The sequence below is a fragment of the Mustela erminea genome, chromosome 2 (assembly GCF_009829155.1).
Source record: "Mustela erminea isolate mMusErm1 chromosome 2, mMusErm1.Pri, whole genome shotgun sequence".
In the NCBI taxonomy this organism is placed as follows: domain Eukaryota; kingdom Metazoa; phylum Chordata; class Mammalia; order Carnivora; family Mustelidae; genus Mustela; species Mustela erminea.
The window spans coordinates 70,794,813-70,814,015 of record NC_045615.1 but is presented as its reverse complement, the minus strand read 5'-3'; the positions used below and the strand labels follow the sequence as shown (position 1 = coordinate 70,814,015).

Here is a 19,203-nt window from a genome sequence, read left to right as displayed (position 1 = left end):
TTGGCTCTGTCCCACCTGAGCAGCTGTCCTGTGCCATGAGAACATCATATCACAGACGGTGGCTCCTCCTTTAGAAGAGATTCAGGAGCGAGAGGACTCATGGATCGGGGCTGAACCCAGTGGAGCCCAGCAGAGAACAGCCTCCAAATTAAGCCCACAACAATAAAAACTGTGCAATGTGGAAGTGGCTGCAATTTTGTTGCCGCCATTTACAAAGTTGGCTAATATACAGATAAGAACAACTTTTTAAAGTGGGCTTAAATTTAGAAGTTATTAAATTTGAAAAATCCTTAAGATTAAATTAAGACTGAATTAATCTTACTTCCAGACACCATCCCTAGTAATTTGCTTCTCCTTACAGAAATATATTTTAGCAAAAGAAATAAGAGTCCACAGGGGCCTCAATCTTGTAAGAGAGTATATAGCATATCTTTCACTTTTTATATAATATAGGAATACCTTTTGAGAATTTCCTAAATTGTATTTATAATTTTTTCTCAATCATAATCAGTTTCAGATGCAAATAAAAATAAAATTGAATGCAGAATTCAGAAGCATTGATAATTAGTATGAATTTGTTTTAAAACAATTTCTGTGAACTAAAAATTATTATTGTTGGGCATGTTCAATTATAAGGCAAACATTTTTTTTCTCCTAAAATACTAACCTGCAGATAACAGGATATAGTTACTTTATATCCAGGTCTTACAAAGTCTACTTATTGCAGGTCCTCTCTCTGTTTACTAAATTTGACTAATCAAGTTCTGTTTAGGGAAAAAAATACACTCCTGAAACTACGTATGTCACTACTAGTATTAAGTGATTCATTAGTTGGTGACAAAGCAAGAAAATTTTTTTTTTTTAAGATTTGACTTATTTATTTGACAGAGAGTGAGAGAACAAACAGGAGGACTGGCAGGCAGGGGGAGAGGGAGAAGCAGATTCCCTGCTGAGCAGGGAGCCCAATGTGGGGTTCGATCCCCATGATCTGAGCTGAAGGCAACCGTTTAACTGACTTAGCTCCCAGACACCCCAAGAAAAAATTTGATACAGATTTCTTCATTACTCTAGTGAGCATGACTTCACAATTACAAGTGTTTGATTATAAATAGGCCTTTTAAAATTTGCCTAAAAAGCAAAGCAAAAAGTGCTTATGTTGGGGAGATCACAAATGCATATACATAGGACAATGTAAAAAAAATGTACTCATGTTTCTTGGTTGTATAGGTGTGTAGAGTTAGGATAGATCTTCCAGTGAGAATACAATATACAGATCCAAAATGGTTTTATCTAAAAAAAATGTAGACCAATAAAATGTGCTTTCGACAAAAGCATTAGAGGATACAACAAGCGACTCTAATGATGATGAGACTATTTTAGAAGATGCATATGGTACAATGGAATACAATGCAGCCATCAAAAGAAATGAAATCTTGCCATTTGCAACAATGTGGATGGAACTAGAGGGTATTATGCTTAGCAAAATAAGTCAATCAGGGAAAGACAGTTATATGATCTCCTTGATACGAGGAAGTTGAGAGGCAACATGGAGGCTTGTGGGGGTAGGAAAGGAATAAAGGAAATAAAATGGGATCAGGAGGGAGACAAAGCATAAGAGACTCGTAATCTCACAAAACAAACTGAGGGTTGCCAGGGGGTGGTGGGTAGTGGGAGGGTGGTTGGGTTATGGACATTGGGGAAGGTATGTGCTATGGTGAGTGCTGTGAAGTGTGTAAACCTGGTGAGTCACAGACCTGTACCCCTGGGGCTAATAATACATTATATGTTAATTTAAAAAAAAGAAGATGCGTATGGAGAGCTTGTCTAAAATATTTTTGAGAAATGTGAAAAAACATATTTCTATATTAATAAGATAATTATATACCTTTTCTGGTTTGGTTTTTTTTTTTTTAGATTTTTTAAAAATTTATTTATTTGACAGATCACAAGTAGGCAGAGAGGCAGGCAGAGAGAGAGAGGAGGAAGCAGGCTCTCCGCTGAGCAGAGAGCCCCATGCGGGGATCATGACCTGAGTTGAAGGCAGAGGCTTTACCCCACTGAGCAACCCAGGCACACCGGTAATTATATAACTTGATTTTGAATACATTTCATAACTTATTTAACAATTTAAATATTAAAATCTGATATTTAACCATTTTATATGTATAATTAAATGTTTATATAGTAGAGTGAGTTTAAAAAAAACTCTTTTTGAATCTTCTTGTGAATGGAATATAGGGGTTAACTCATAGTAGGGATATATGGTACCTGACTCAATTTGACCCATTTCCCTTTAATATTGACTAACTACTATTAATCTCTCATACCTTTCCCACCCAAGATCAGTTCACTCATTCATTAATCAGTGAAGAAGACCAGAATGCAATTTGCAAGAAAAAAAATAATGTCCATCTCTCCTAACACCAGAAGGTTCACTAAACACTAAAGGTTCAGTAGAAAGACAGAGGTCTTATTTAATCATTCTAACATATGTGATTATTTTTTTTCTTTTGATTAATGAAGAAGCAGCCAGAATTCAAGAGCCAAAGAGTATGCTGTCATGTCAGGCTCAGATCAGCCCTTTGCTAATTAGGACACTGTTGAGCCCAATTAGACAAGTAATGATTTGACTACTATCATTGGTAAAAGGGGACAGGCTCAATTGATTTCCGGCAAACACATTTAAAATGAATTTTCATGTGATCCATAAAGGCAGATTTCTTAAAAAAATGGCAACAACAACAAAGGGAAGACTACATATTCCTTTTGGGGATCTCTTTTCCCATGGTTCTAATATTCCAAAATTAGAGGTTGTACTAACAGGAAAGGACACACAAATAGAAACTACTTTCCATTGGTTTGTGAGTGTACTGAAATGAGCCCATGTAGGTTAATCCTGCCAGAATAATAATGAATAAGACTGTAAAAGTTATATCAGAAATAGGTACTCATGTCCTTTCCAGAAAAACATGGAAGACATAAGATAATCCAATGATTCTCTTGGAGCCTACCTACAAAAAACTTAATTTTGAGCCCTTCAGGTTAGCTTGTTCCAGTATTTTAATTTTAAGAATTATTCTTTTTAAGAAGCACTTGTGGGTTTAGACAACTTGATCTAAAACTATTGTAAAAATTAGTATTTTTATAAATTTGATTGGTTCCTACTCTCATCTCTTTTCCTGTGCTACTGATTCCCACGCCAGCCAAATCATCCCCAGCTAATAATCCCTTGTCTTTTCATATCTGTGAGTGACGTATCATACATGCATGATGACTATGCTCTAGAGCTTTGCTCTTTGAAGTGTGGTCTGTGGTCAAGTTCACAGAAGAGTGGACTAGAAATGCACTCAAAGGCTGCAGTCAAACCTATTCTACTAAAATCTGCATTTTTAAGATGACTGGTTTGCACATTTGAATTTTAAGAAACATTGGTATTTCCTTATTGTTATTCTTCAGAACAATAGTTCTCAGCCCAAGAACTGCACATTAGAATCACCTGGGAGACTTTCGAAATCCCTAGTCCATAAGTCCATAACACCAGGCCTTATACCTGACTATATCAGAATCAGTAAAGGTGGTCCAGGCATTAGTATATTTTAAAGATTCCCCAGGTGATCCCAATGTGCAATCAAGGTTGAAATCCTTCAGTGTGAATAAGAATCATGTAGTGGGATTCTTTTTTTTTTTTTTTTTTAAATTTAAACTCAATTAGCCAACATGCAGTACACATCATTAGTTTCAGATGTAGAGTTCAATAATTCGTCAGTTGTACATGGTGTGATTCTTAAAACAGATTCTAGCCTCTAAATGTTCAGCATTTAGTAGTAATAGGTAGGGTCTAAGATGTTGTATCTTGAACAACTTCCAAATCACCTAGTGCTTGCTGTCCTAGTGGCCATGCTATGAGAAATATGAACTTAGAGGATGTGACTGAAAGGTAGAAATTCCAAAAATCATCACCTAGGATAAAGTTTTCAGCCTATCTCCTGCTATCACCTTATCAATAAATTGATGAACTCAGTATTTATGATGCATCTGACACCCCGAACTTCTTTCTTCTAAAACCTCTATTACTACAATTCTTCAAAATCCCAATCACAGAACCAAGACATAGATTTTTTTCACTTTTAAAGGGTCAAATTTCATGCTAGGTGGATACACGTGAATACAACACAACCACACCTGCCAATTTCCTCTTTCTGGATTTTTAATCTCACTAAATGATATCATCATTTACCTCAGCTATCTAATCTATCAGGCATCCGTCATTTTTTATTATTTTTTCTCTTTTACCTTATGTCCAATATTCCAAGAAGTTCTACTGATCATTTTCCTGATCATTTCCTTTAGTCATATCTCCTCCTTACCCTATAAACCAGGAGCAATCAGGTTAGTCTCTAACTCTTTGCCGATGATTATAGCTCCCCCCAGCCTCTTCCAGTCAGGCATTGACTGAATTCCTAAAATATAAATTGCTTTGAACACAAAAATCTTGCTTTCATAATCAAGAAGTGCCAATAGTTATCCATTACTCAAAATAAAGTCCAAAATAAATATGACATTCAGAAGGATACTCCTACAATCTCATCTTCTTTAATCTACCTTTCCAGTCTGTCTCCCACAGCTTTTCTTTTCTTTTTTTTTTTTTTAAGATTTTTTATTTGTTAATTTGACTGAGATCACAAGTAGGCAGAGGGAGAGAGGAGGAAGCAGGCTCCCTGCTGAGCAGAGAGCCTGATGCGGGGCTCGATCCCAGGACCTTGAGATCATGACCTGAGCCGAAGGCAGAGGCTTTAATCCACTGAGCCACCCAGGCGCCCCTCCCACAGCTTTTCTTCATAAGCCTGCTGAATTTTCAGACCCACTAAATCTCTAATGATTCCACAAACATGCTATTAATTTCCAACCATATGCATACATACACACATATATAACTACAACATACAATATAGAACATATTCCATATAATATACACTATATTGCATATATATGCAACTAGAATATATAATCTGTATTCTGTGTAGTTCTATATACTTCTGTAATATATAAGTAGAAACCCTCTGTTCACTCTTCCTTTAAAATCCAAATCAGTCTTCAGGACTCAGATCTCTTACTGCCTCAGATACAAAGTTTTCTTCAATGCCCTCAGATAGAATTAATAACATCCCATTTTACATATTTTTATTGTTAGTTTTACATCCATATGTCTTTCTTTACTCATAATAGTATCCTTTACAGCATTTAGCAGGATCTGGCTCTCAATAGAAATTGTTGAATTTGTTATTATATAAGTGGCAGAATTATCAAATAGTAATTCCCTGTCCTTCAAGAGTGTTACTATGCCCCACTTTAAGCATACATAAAAAAGGCAGAATCATGGAAAATTCACTCTCCAATGTAGGCAGGCAATTCTTTTCCATTAGAAGTTCAAGTGGATTAGAAATCCTGATAATATACAGCCATTATCTGTTACTACAGTATTGCTATGAAAGTTACCAATTGGGATTCTGACTATATTTTGCACCACTTCTATTGTAAGAAAAAATTGGATAGGAGAAGGATGGAAAAGGATAGTAAATTGGATAGGAAATGGATAGGGAAACTTCTGTTTTCATTAGGTAAGAGCTATAGTCCTCTAACCCCTTAAAATAATTTTTTTAAAAGATCATCTGTTTTTTGTCAGTTTCAAATACAGTTCTTTCATATGCATTTTCACATCAACATTGAAATTAAGAGAGAAAATGTTCCTATTTTTTCCAGTTGAATGAACACAGACACAGGGAAACTAAATAATTTCCATGTCAGGTAATTAGTGACAAGATTAAGATGTAGCTAGGAGTTCGCTTCTTGACACACCAGAATACTTTACGGCCAATAGCTGCTTTCCGTTTCAATTAAGTATCTAACTTAGAGCATGCTGAGAGAATGACAAGTAATAGAATATTTCTGGACTTACTGTAATTTCAACTACAGTAAGTAAAACCAACTTGATAGAAATATATTAAACTACCAAAAATTTACAAGTTACTAATAGCAATTTAGTAATTAAGTAAATGTTTAGTAATTACTGAATAGTAATTTAACAAACATATTTCAAGAAAAATAAGTGAATCTTACAGCTTAAAAGGGTAATTTGTTACCACAATTAAATGTCAACATGAGTCACAGTGAGGGAAAAAAAAACACTTTAACTAGTTCAGAAGCTATTCAGCTAATATTATGTTATAATCACATAAATTAATGTTAAAACAACCAAATTATGCAGAACTTAGGTACAAGAATATTTTGTGTGTGTTTCCTCATAAAGTTCATTATATCCTTCCTTGCCTAAATAAAGATAATATGTTAACTGTAATTAAGCTTTTACTTGATGACCCAGGGCAATTAATTTATATCAGTTGTGGACTACAGTATGGAGCCATTTCTTTTCTCCCTCCCCCATGCTTGACATAATCCTATGTGTAAGGCATATCTTTCTCTTTTTACCAAAAATTCTGCCAGACATTTATGTTGCTCCATTTCAGCTATGTCATTTTCTTTTATGACCAGTCATTTGTTATTGCTGTCAGATTTTCAGTTTCTTCTTATCCTATGGCTTTTTTTCTATTCTCCAGTTGTAAATCTGAATGGATTTAAGAATTATCAGGAGATTTCAGAAAACTAAGCCATAGAACTATCAGAAAAATATTGTCAAATACAGAGATTTGCTTTTTTCATTTTCACTTGAGAAAGTAGTGGGAGGACAAAACCCAGTGGGAAGAACTGGATCCACCCCAAAGATGATCAGTCACACTGGAGATAGAATCACAGAAGGACTTTACTTACACCTGAAAAAGCCATTCTGGGCTATTCTGAGTATCCTGGATAGTGAGGAAACAAATATGACCTTGTGGATGATTGGGGCCCAAGGGTTGTCTATTTTGGGAAGAAAACAGATTTTAGAATCTGAGGCAGGTTCTAACCTTGAGGTTAGGGTGAAGCTTTAAAGGAACCAGTCTCTGAGAGGATGACATGAGATTGTACTCCAGATGGAAATAAGACTAACAAGACAGCCAGCCCATGCAGGATATTCTAGAGGTTATAAAGCTCTTTCTTGAACATCACATCCAGTCTTAGGTTTCCTGTCCACCTTCATACCATTATTCTGGACTACAGTTTCCCTTGATTGGTTGTCATGAAGTCTTCACTGAGTCTGTAACCTGTTGTTCTTGGTGGAGTTACAAGAAATTATGGGAGAGGGCACTAAAGAGAAATGGGACTTTCCTTATATGACAATTGCAACATGATAATAGAAGGATAGTGGCACTGGTGTTTTGGGGGATAATTATGGTAAAGTGAGTGGTGGCCCTAGGCAGTGCTGAGAGAGGCAAGGAACAGAAGGCCGTGTGGAGAAGCAATTGTTACTTGGTTTAACTCAAGAAGTATATGAAACATACATTTTTTTACTGTCAGCTATATCATAGAAAGATGAACCTTAATAGAAGAGGTCACAAGCTGTAATTTGAACTATAATAAATAGACTTTATGACTACTATTATTTTATTAACTACTGATTTGTTCAAGATTACTTCTGAAGTCTAAGGCCACTATAAAGCTGCTTCTTCTTCTTTTTTTTTAAGTGATCACTTTAAGCATAAATACAGTCATACAGCTTTGCCAAAGCTAAACAAAAAAACAAAAATCCCAGGTATTCTGGAAAGAAATTATCTGCTGCTTTAGATTTACACAGTTAATAACCACACACACACACACACACACACACCACAAAGACACACACAGACACACACACACAAGGACTTCATAAAGAATATGCAGTTTGCTATAGATCATTTCCTTATTTTTATAATATGCACATTTAGATATTTTGCTGATCTAACTTATCTTTATCTGTTTAAGGCATACACTATACTCTTCCCAAGCAAATTATTGTAATAAATATCTAAATGTCTAAAGTGGGTTACAGTACATTAGAGATACATTTTAAGAATATTAGTTCTCTTTGGTAGCTTTTACAATCTGTTAAGGAAGTACAGTCTAGGTACATTAATCATTAACTTGAATAAATTGAATGATGGTACTAAAATTGCAACATAAGGATTATTTCTCCACTAGGTATTAGAAAATAGTCAAACTTGGAAATTCTTGGTATTTTTAAATATGTATCCCTTTTGAACCCAACTTCAAAATGGAGCTTTGCTGTTTTTGTGTCCGTAGCTCTACTAAGATGGTAGCCACTAGTCATATATGGATATTCAAATATAAATTCTTATAATTTAAAAAAATTAAAGTGTTCCTTAGTCATACTATATAGCCATATATTTCATATGTTCAATAGCTGCCTTTGGGTAGTGGCTACAATATTGGAAAGTCCAGATTTAGAAACTTTCCAACATCCCAGGATATTCAATTGAATAGTGCTGGTGTATAGTATGATTTTCTTTTTTTCTTTCTTCCTTTTCTTCTACATTATCCAGGTACACATTAAAATATAAGCCATTATTACAGCATTTGTGAATGGCATATCCCAATATTCTGGCTAGCTAAAATGGAAAGCAGTTTAGTAATACAAGCACATTTTTCCCCATTTTCTTTCTTGGACTTAAGATGAATAAAGTTAAAAGCATTCAGAGTTCATTCAGTCTTTATATATAGCTAGATTATGACTATGCCCCTGAGAAAAGGAAATCCGGTTGTTTATTCTTTGCATATGCTGGTATATTTTTCTTGGATTTACAGAATCCTAGAATCCTAGGGAATGATAATATACAATTTGGGAAATAACACACAGTTACAACAAAAGTACACTCCAATCCCCTTCTAGGGAACAGGAGAGCATAGATATCTATACTTGCTCATGGAATCATCAAATAATTCCATCAATCAGAGATCCTTGTATTAACTTCAGGCCTCTTCTGTGAATTCCCAGTGGATATCATATTTAAATGGCTCCCAGCTTCTCGTTATGTTGCCATTAGGACAAATATAAGGTCTTTGTTGGTATTATTTCCTTCTCTTCCCCAGGTAATTGCATTTTGAAAATGTAATCAAGATTAGAAATTACCTTCAATCAGATATGTGATTTGGTTAAATAGTAATACTTAGTATAACCAAGTAAAAAATACCCTATTTAGGGATGAGAAATCTATTAACTGGTTTGAGGTATTATCGTTAATGTTAACAGTGGATGTACAAGTTCTAGTTTGAGCTCCAGACTAGTACAGCCAGAGGGCTATTGAGGTTTCTTGGAGTCCTAAAGTAAATTAAAAAGTGACCAAAAATTTGCAGGATTCTATGGAGGTGTTGAAAAAGAGAACTACACCAGAGGTTAAGCTGTGGGTTAATTGTGCCTACAGTACTCAGCAGTTAGGATTTCTTTTTTTTTTTTTATTAATTTTTTATTTTTTATAAACATATATTTTTATCCCCAGGGGTACAGGTCTGTGAATCACCAGGTTTACACACTTCACAGCACTCACCAAAGCACATACCCTCCCCAATGTCCATAATCCCACCCCCTTCTCCCATACCCCCTCCCCCCAGCAACCCTCAGTTTGTTTTGTGAGATTAAGAGTCACTTTTTTTTTTTTTTAAAGATTTTATTTATTTATTTGACAGAGAGATCACAAGTAGTCAGAGAGGCAGGCAGAGAGAGAGGGGAGGAAGCAGGCTCTCCAGCGAGCAGAGAGCCGGATGTGGGGCTCGATCCCAGGGCTCTTGAAATCAATGACCTGAGTCAAAGGCAGAGGCTTAACCTGTTAAGGCTTAACAGGCTTAACCCACTGAGCCACCCAGGCGCCCAGCAATTAGAATTTCTGACAAGACTGGAAAGCCATGTCACCTGATAGTTGCTAATTTGGATTATCAGTATGTCTTGGAGGCAGTGGCCAACCTATAGAACTTTCTTGTGACCATGTGTCCCTGATACAGTCCTCAGCCCCCATATGTGTTTCCTTATTAGTCATCTTATATTACCTTAATTGTTTTCAGAGGTCTGGTTGACCCATATACCATAACTTCAATGTCTCACATAAAAAGCATAGGATCATCATTGAATAAAAATGCCATATTGCACTCACCTTGAATACCATGCAGTTGAGATCTGATGTACGGTTAATATGGTTTGTATGAATGAGTTCCTCGTATTGGTCAAGAACATATAAGGAAACCATCCATACAAATCACTATTGCTGTTCTTGCTAATAGATTTTTGGGGAGAAAAAAGATAGTTTAGAGAAGCTACCTCAGGAAAATCTGTGGCAGAAACTCTGCAAATTACCTCTCTCTTAGAAGACTGCCTAACATACTCACATCACTTCAGGACAATGTTTGAGATGTTACCAAGAAGACCTTTCCTTGGCAAAAGAAAATTTTCTGTTACAGGAAATCTTCTCAGAAGATTAAAATGATCAGTACAATAAGCTTGTAGAAATTATTTTAACTAAATTGTTCTTGTACAAAGACCTTGCCCATATCATCTAAACCATGGCAGCACTGGGATTGTTTAACATTAAAGGTGGGAAATTAGTTGGAAAACTAGTTTGCAGCAGGAGCATCGTATTTATTCTGTAGTCTAGAATATGGAAGCTCAGTGGCATAACAAAAGACAGTGTCCAAGAGTTGCTGTGGGATTGCTCCATGTGTATCATATCTGTGATTTGGCAGACCCAAAGACCCTGTAAGATAGGTAGGGAAATCAAAGAATACTGATGAACAAAAGTCTTGATCCTCTATGACAGCCTCACACATGCTAGTATTAGTAAACACTTGAATCACTTAAGCCTAACAATAAAAAAAAAAAAAAGAGAGAGAGAGACTTATTTATTGGGAAAAGAGAAGGCTCATCCCTATATACCATATACCATTACTAAAGGCATTTGAATTAATAGTTTGTTATTTTAATGTATAACTTTTACATGCTTAAATATATGGAACATGGATGGCCTTTATAAATGGTATATTGCTGGGAAGGGATTTTGCAAATGCAATTAAGATCCAAAATCAATTGACCTTAAAACAGGGAGATTATTTGTGATAGGCCTGAACTAATCACATAATCCCTTTAAAAGCAGAGGGCTGGTCAAAGAGGAAGTCAGGAAGACTCAAAGCATGAAAAGTATTTATTGCATCAATGCCAACTTCTACATGGATGAGGCCACATGACACGGACTGCAGGTTGCCTCTGGAGCTGGGAGCAGCCCCTGGCTGACAGCCAACATGGAGATGGGGACCTCAGTCCAATAACCCCCACCTCCAAAAGAATGAACTTGGAAGCACTTTTTCCCATCTCCAGATCAGAACTCAGTCTGGCCAACATCTTGATATCGGCCTTGAAGTACTCTGAAAACTCAGCCTCACTGTGCTGGACTTCTGAACTACACAACTAAGTGTTAACACATTGAGTGTTGTTTGAAGTGACTGATTTGTGGTAATTTGTTGCATATCAATGGATAACTAATACACCTTCATTAAGACACTACATTGAGGTGGGGCGCCTGGGTGGCTCAGTGGGTTAAGCCGCTGCCTTCGGCTCAGGTCATGATCTCAGGGTCCTGGGATCGAGTCCCGCATCGGGCTCTCTGCTCAGCAGGGAGCCTGCTTCCTCCTCTCTCTCTCTGCCTGCCTCTCTTCCTACCTGTGATCTCTCTCTGTCAAATAAATAAATAAAATCTTTAAAAAAAAAAAAAAAAAAAAAAAGACACTACATTGAGGACATTTTCAGAACAATGTGATTGAATGCCACTTTTTTTTTTTAAATCTTGGTTTAACATTTTGTCATAAAGAGATTAGAAGATCTAGCTTAGTTTATTGTGATACCTGGCTTTAATCACTGATAGCTAATAAAGATATCTCACAAAGATATGTAAATCTTGGCTGAACTTATTAAATAATTTACTTATTTTTTACTTCTATCCATCCCAAAGGCTATTGTTGAAATTCAGGTAGCATATTTTGTATTTCCTAATGTTAATCAGTCATCCTCAAAACTAATCAGAAGATAGCATATTTTTGTATTTGTAATAAATCTGTTTGAATTAACCAAAATTCTTCATTTATAAGATTTTTAAACAGCTTGGAAATTTCTCTTGCCAAGTTTGTTACATTTTCAAAATCTGTGACATGTTCAGCAGCAAAATCATATAATGCAAAGTATTTCCTAATATGTAGATCCATTTGCTATCTCTGTATTTTTGCTTGAAAAGCATTTGCTTACTCAGCTCTTTGTTTAAATTCACCTTCATTTCGAAGGGAAAGATTGTTTTTTGTTTTGTCTTTAACTGAACGTAACTTCTTGGAGTATACCACTGCCAGCCAGTGGTTATCACACACACACAAAAACAGAAGGAAGGAAGGAGGGCAGGCACGCAGGCTAGGGGAGGGGGGGAAGGACGAAGGAAGGAAAGAAAAAGAAATTTGGAACTCTTCATTTTTGTAAAATAACTCTGTTTGGCTTAATTTTTAAGTCCTCTGCCATGAACTAGCCAGTAAACTTCTGTAAATATCAAAGATTTTCCTGATCATCTACATCTTACTATGAAATATTACACTATCCTACTCCTTAAGAAAATGAATCCATAAATCCTTTTAATGGGAACATGTAAACTGTAATGTGTCTCAAAATGGTGAAAGCAAATGCACAAAAAAAAGAAAATCCCTTGGGTATATGAATTTTTTTTTAAATAAATGATGCTTGGCCTATGAAAAAAGGCCAAGCCTTTTTTGAAGCCCCATGAAAAAAGACAAATTGTGAACAAATATAAAAATTAATTCCAAGTAGGTATAAACCTAAAAAAAAAAACCCATAAATATTTTGGATGATAACATGGAGAGTGTCTTCACCATCACGAGAGTAGGTAAAAATTTATTAAACAGTCACACAAAAAAGAACTAACCATAAAAAAATTGATAAATTGAACTTGACTAATATTAAGAACTTTTGTTTATCAAAAGATGCTAGTAAGAAAGTGAAAAAGGCAAGCCACAGAATGGGAAAATGTATTTGTAATATATTTACCTGAAAAAGGACTGACAAAGTCCTTGTATCAAGAATACATAAGAAATGATTTAAAAATTTAAAAAAAATCATCTAAATAGGCAAAAGACCTAAAAGATGTTTTGAAAAAAAAAAAAAAAAGGGTTCCCAAACAGCCAATACATATATGAAGAAATTACCAATCTCATTGGTAATCAAAGAAATAAAAGTTAAAATCAGTTATATATTGCCATATATCCATCAAAGTAGCTAAATGAAAGAAAATAATAATGACTTTGGTAAGAATATGAAGCAACTGGAATACTCATGATCTCATGGTAGGAGTGTAAGCTACAACAAGCACTTTGCAAAATAAAAGTACATGTCCTATAACCCACTTCTAGATATATCCTTTCCAGAAATGTGCATATATTCACCAAAAGACACTTACAAAAGTTGTTAAACAGAATTATTTCTTAAGATGCCTGGGTGATTGAGTCAGTTAAGCAGCTGCCTTGGCATGACAGGTCATGATCCCTAGGTCTTGGGATCAGCCCTGCTCAGCGGGGAGCCTGCTTCTACTTCTCTCTCTCTGCCTGCCACTCTGCCTACTAGTGCTCTCTATCTCTCCATCAAATAAATAAATAAAATCTTAAAATAAAAAAAAGGACAGAATTGTTTCTAAAATCCCCAAAATTGAAAGGACATAAATGTCCATTAGCTTACAATAAATGAACAAATTACAGTAAATGAAAACATGATATATTTACATAATGGAGTAATACACAGTCACTAAAATTAAAGTCTTTAGAACAACTTGGAAGAAATCTTATAAACATGAGGTTGAACAAAAGAAATTATATATAAATAAATACAGACTACACGATTCCATGTATTTAAAGTTCAAAAAGCAGGCAAAACTAAGCTATGCTAATTGAAGTCAGAAAAGTGTTTACTTTCAGAGGAGGGGAAAGATGAATGAGAAGGCACCTGAAGAGGTTTCTGAGCTGTTGGTGATATTTCCATTAGCAATCTGGGTATGTTCACTTTGTGCATATTTTTTAATATACATATGTGTGTGTGTATATATATATATATATATATATATATATACTTTGTGTACATTTATATTTAAATATATATTTAATATTTATATTTATATATAATATACAAAGTATATAAACATTATAATATATAAAGTATATATATACTTTATGTATATACATTTTGTATTCACCAAGGTATATAATGATTTGTGTACTTTTCATATATTTCAACAAAGAGTTACTTTAATAAACAAGAAGAAAAATACCACCACTAGTATACTATCATTCTCTCAATACCCCCAAATACTAAACATGGCATCAAAGTATATAAACCAGATGAGGACTCTAGCTTCAATGGGGTATGAAATATTAAGACAGCTTAATTCCTTTCTATCTTATGCACATAAAACATATGCATATATGCACATAAAACACAGTATGAATTTCTTCTTTTACCTCAGTGGATTGCTTTGCATACTTCCTGGGATGTGCACACTCCACTGTAGAGACCATTGGTATATAATATAGAAATATATATATTTTATATATATATATATAATATATTCTCTCTCTATATAAGAAATAATATATACTAATATATATTAGTATATAGTGTAGTATATAGTATAGAAGTATATAGTATAGTAGGGATCTGTGGAATTAAGAATGTGTACCATACTAATCACATGTAGGGGAGCAGTCGTGGGCAGTCTTCTAATGAAATTCATCCCTCAATTCTTGTTCTCCCAAGTGCTCCTCTGTGATCCATCCATCTCAGAGGAATTGTATCAGAAGCAGAGATCTACATTTATTTACTCAACCATTTTATCGTATTTCCTGAGCAGAGTTTCATAATAAAAAGAACTGAAATATTCTTATAGCTTGTTTTCTGATCTATTATTTCTTGTTTTAAATAGAGAATTTTTATTAAATATTTGTGGGAAATTGAACCTTTCTCCTCTACCTTAACTCTTCTGAATTAGTAATGACCTGTTTTGAAGACTGGGGACTTGGGTAATATTGCAAGTACTATATAGTTCAGCTTTCTTTATGGATTTTTAAGTCTTTATGACTGTCTTGGAACCAAATGTCCATTTTCAACTTTGTTTATAAGGACTAATTTTTCCAAGTTTCGAACTGACCTATAAATTAACCTTTCTAGAACAAATCTATCTGTAAACTAGGGATTTCTTATGTAACTGAATTGTGGAAAATGTAAAAAACAGAAACATATTTTTTATATTTAAATAGATTTAAAATGTGTTTTAGAAAACATGTTTTTCAAATGTAATATATGTTAAAAATATCGTAGGAATGGCATAGGTAGGGATCATTTTCTGAGATTAAGGCAAATTAATTATCTTCAATCTGGGATGGAGATGACTAACAAAGCCAGGAATAGAATAGTAAATGAAAATTGAGAATTTTTCCCAACCCAAGAATAATATAAGGTCAACACAGGATTATGTATTAGTAAATCTCCATTATTATAGTTGGAAAGTAGTTTTAGATTCAGTGAAATATCACAATGAATGAAAAACATCCTTTTAAAAATAGAAGCAGCGATCAAGCTAAGCAGATAACATTGTTCCTTCTGATTGTTTTATTTTATATAACTCAGTAGGATTTCTTGAGATTTAAAATTTCTTCAAGCACTTGACTGAAAATAATTAAATGCAGCTGTTGAGAGCAAACATTTTGAAATCATACTTTTATTAAAATCTCAATCTACTTTCCAGTGCTTGGCTTTTGACAAATTCTTTGACTTTGCTGGGTGTCAGTCTCCCCACCTGTGAAATGGAGGTAAGGACATCCCTCTTGCAACATTGTGAGGATTAAATGAGATAACTCATTTAAAGCATTTGGCATCATACCTGGAATATCCTAAGTGTTTAACAAATAGTGTTCTCTGTAAATCTTTGTATTTAGTGCGGGTTTAATGTTGTCAAGTTGCTTTCATTTGTGGTAAGGAAACATGAAAGGTTAACCCTGGATCATGCTGTCTCTTCATTGATATTTAAATTATCATATTCAGCTGTAAGGAAATAAGAACCCTTCGTTCAAGCACAATGAAAATCATGATTTCATCCAAAAAGGTGGAAGTAGATGTTTTATTCAATAAACAGAAATTGCTATAAAACCGAGGTAACCCTCAATTATGTCCATGCAGATGACATAACTGATAAAAATGTACTGGAGTACTCCAGAACAGTACTGGAAAAACTGCCTTTACCATATTTTTCCAAAAATTTATTACACCTAGCTATGAGATGTTAGCTTATATGGAAGCATTGATGTTGCTTCTTTGCTTTTGTTGCTTTCTGTGAAAGATGTAAAATCTACACCTTAAAATCTGCACTATTAACAGATTTCGAATAAAAAATGGAAGGGAAAAGGAAAGCACTTGTGCTTGAGTTCAGCTTGTGAATGAGAACTGAGGAAAAACAGAGATGAAAAGGTCAGAGATCAGGGCTGGCTGGGCGGCTCAGTCGTTATTAGGCGCCTGCCTTCTGCTCAGGTCATGATCCCAGGGTCCTGGGATCTAGCCCTGCATCAGGCTCCCTGCTCAGAGAGAAGCCTGCTTCTCCCTTTCCCATTCCGCCTGGTTGTGTTCCCTCTCTCATTGTGCCTCACTCTGTCAAATGAATAAATAAAATCTTTAAAAAAAAAAAAAAGGGCAGAGATCAGATATAGGTACAACCCTGTTCTGTTCTGTAACATTAAAAATCCAGATGACAATCTGTAGAGAATTAAGTCCAGGTTTTCAAACAGTGCCAACAATGATGGTTTTAACTTCAAAAACACTGACTGTTTTCTCAGGATTGGGGGGTTTATTTCACATCTGAGTATCCCTGTGTATCTATTGTCCGTCTGGGCCACTCAGCTCTCCCAGCCAGATGTTAATTTATTTCCTCTCCTTCTTCCAAGCATCTTCTGGCCATTGAATCCACCCAACACCACACCTCTCCATGCTCTTCACTTTCACTTCAATCGGCAGAAAAGTCCTGGATCTCCTGATACTCACTGGAAAACAAACCAATTCCATGGGTTATTTTGTTTTGATTTTCAAAATTAGAAGAATTAAAGGGCTACTGAAGTAAAGTAACCAATAGAAAAGAATGAAAGCAGAGGATTTGTTGACCTGTGATGACAGGATATAATATGCAGAGAATGATTTCTTTATCCTTACACAAGCCATCTGTGGTTGCAACGAGAAGACTTTTCAAATGTGTTAAAGGAAGTTTCTTCCTTTATCTTGAATGATGTCATTTGTTTCAAGTTTGCTTTTCAATGACATCAACCCGAGAAGAATAATTTCTTATAATCAGATTTACATGCCATCATCTTTTTTTTTTTTAAATAGTTAAGAACCACTTAAAATGGCAGAATTGGTGACTGAGTGCTGGAAAGTTTGCTGAGTTTATCATTATACTTATAAGAATTAATATTAATAATATTATATTAATAATAATAATATCATTGTGGCAGCAAATGGAGTAGAAAATACCTGTTTTTTCTTCTGTTCCCAACCCATCCTCACTTTCAATTTTTTTAAGATTTTATTTATTTATTTGACACAGAGAGAGAGAGAGAGATCACAAGCAGGCAGAGAGGCAGGCAGAGAGAGAGGGAAGCAGGCTCCCTGCTGAACAGAGAGCTCGATAGGTGGCTCGATCCCAGGACCCTGAGATCATGACCTGAACCTAAGGCAGAGGCTTAACCTACTGAGCCACACAAGCGCCCCCTCATTTTTAATTTTTACAATCAAATTATTTGGCAAAGAAGAGTATTTTCCTCAACTTGAAGCCAACTTTTCACATCCAATCAGCCTGGAAATTGTCAACTGTATTATTATTTACCAACTAGTTATGTTCCATACTTCATACTTCTATCACATGCCAATCTATAGACTTCAGGACTGTGGGAATGAGCCCAGGTGTTTTTACGTGAAAATGATTATCTTACATGGTGCAATTACAAAATACCATTTCCATCCAGAATGAGTTTAGTGCTGCTACTCCTTTAAAGAGGAGATCGGAAAAGTGAATTCAGAGTGTGGTACAGTTAGCAAAAATGTCTCAAATATCAAGACAGAGCAGTGAAATAATTATAGGAAATCATTCAGCATTCTCGTTTCCAAATGAAATCTTCTACAGCTCTGGTTAGATTAGCTCCTTATAAAGGTAAGATGGAAAGCATTTAGACATGTCTACTGTTATTGTAACTTACACTTTTTAACAGCATTTTCTTGTAGGTCTCAAAAGAACCTATGAAATATATTTACCTCTTAGGTGTATATGTTCATTCCTGACTTGTAAATAATGGGGCACTCATAGCCTTTATGAAACAATGAAATTTCACTGGGTTATTCAAATGATTTATGTCCATCTGATTCAATAGATGTCTGTGTTTACATTCCAGTAGCATACACTGGTATTTATGTAAAGTGAGCTATAAAATGAGTCATTATACATAAGATGTTAGGATTCTTGCTTCTTTGAACAGAGGATGAGATACATATTTTGTCCAGACTTGTTCTCAATTAGTGTTAACATACATTCTAAATCTTTTTCTGCAGGTAAATTATGGGCAGTGTAAGATGAATATATACATGCCAACATGAATGAGAGACACACCAACAATTACTTACATTAGTATTTGTGTAGGTAAATAAGCACTGGCAATTGCGTTGGACTATTTAAGAGAAAATACTCATATCAGGAAACAGATACCTTCCTGTTTGATTTTAGTTTTTACTATAGGAGAAGGACTTACTCATAATATTAACAGGCAATTCATGTCATTTGTTCTACATGTTAAAAATTTTTAAACCCTCATTCTTAATCAGTTTAAAACTATTTTCTAACCCTATCTCCAAAAAGAATGCTTCATTTAAAGAAGATCATGTTTCTATATTCTTGGAGCCTTCTGACATACTTGATTATTTGTGCATAGAGCCAGGAACTTACTTCTTTCTTAAAATTTGCTTCCTTTTCAGTAGCAAAGAAATCCCAATATATCTCCATAATTATTTTACCATGTTTCTTTTAAGGAAATATTGGTATCCCTCTTTTACAAATGTTACTCAATAGAATTTTGGACAGACTATCATCGTGGTTCTAACACTAGGTTCTTTCAAGTTAAAAAGAAAATGATTTTTCTTTAATTGACCTCAGGTTACTTTGT

General features: G+C 34.8%; 1 long non-coding RNA gene across 5 annotated transcripts in view; it reads left to right on the top strand.

The window, feature by feature from the left end:
* LOC116584624 overlaps nucleotides 1-19,203 on the top strand; it is a 144,701-nt gene that overhangs the window by 19,798 nt on the left and 105,700 nt on the right. Inside the window, exon 4 of one of the 5 annotated variants that reach the window (XR_004283263.1) lies at nucleotides 14,768-14,834. The exons of the other annotated variants lie outside the window; for them this stretch is intronic. This is a non-coding gene — a long non-coding RNA (uncharacterized LOC116584624). Of the gene's footprint in view, nucleotides 1-14,767; nucleotides 14,835-19,203 lie in introns of those variants that run through there. 5 annotated transcript variants of the gene reach the window in all.